The sequence below is a fragment of the Leptodactylus fuscus genome, chromosome 3, assembly GCF_031893055.1.
Source record: "Leptodactylus fuscus isolate aLepFus1 chromosome 3, aLepFus1.hap2, whole genome shotgun sequence".
Lineage (NCBI taxonomy): Eukaryota > Metazoa > Chordata > Amphibia > Anura > Leptodactylidae > Leptodactylus > Leptodactylus fuscus.
This window is the reverse complement of record NC_134267.1, coordinates 226,796,405-226,797,098: the sequence shown is the minus strand read 5'-3', so window position 1 is coordinate 226,797,098 and position 694 is coordinate 226,796,405. Positions and strand designations below refer to the sequence as shown.

The 694-nt window shown below is 44.5% G+C and overlaps 1 non-coding gene across 1 annotated transcript; it reads right to left on the bottom strand.

Annotated features, from left to right (window-relative positions):
- Nucleotides 1–236: 236 nt before the first annotated feature.
- On the bottom strand, nucleotides 237–308 carry TRNAA-UGC (transfer RNA alanine (anticodon UGC)). Its single transcript has one exon. It is a non-coding gene; the product is annotated as a tRNA-Ala (tRNA).
- Nucleotides 309–694: the final 386 nt, after the last annotated feature.

Genomic DNA, 694 nt, shown 5'->3' with positions numbered 1-694 from the left:
AGCTCCAGGGGCTGCGGGGACGGCAGATATACATGGGCCTAAGTGCACAAGGAGGCTCAAGGCCCCTCTGTTATTCTCCAACTCTCTCAAAACATCTGGGAGGGGCCCCTGGATATGATAAGGTGGTATAGGTGAACTGTCTGGCGGTATTATATGAGCAGGGAATACAGGGCCGCATTAAATATAGGGCATATGGTGCACTCCTTTTTTAAGTGATTATTATGTAACACAAAACATGGAGATGCCGGGGATTGAACCCGGGGCCTCATACATGCAAAGCATGCGCTCTACCAGTGAGCTACAACCCCTCATACACAGTGTGAAAACGCTCATATTTCTGAGACTACATACCACCTATATGGCAGTATTACATTGGTATTATTATTATTATGGGCAGGTATATGGCACTTATATGTGCTGGTACTATTCTGTCTACATTTCAGGTCTGTTATCAGGGGTTGTAACTAGCAAAGACCGGGCCCCATAGTAAACACTGACTGGGCCCCCACAGCACCTACGGGGTATCGTGCACATAGAACATATAGGGGGTTAAAAAGGGTCTCAGACCCCACAACATTGTATATTCATGACCTTTTCTTAGGACAGAACATCAATATTATAGTCTCTGAAAAAATGACAAGAAAGTGTTTTTTTACGTGTACTGCATGGTAGCACTACTAATGTGTATAGTATG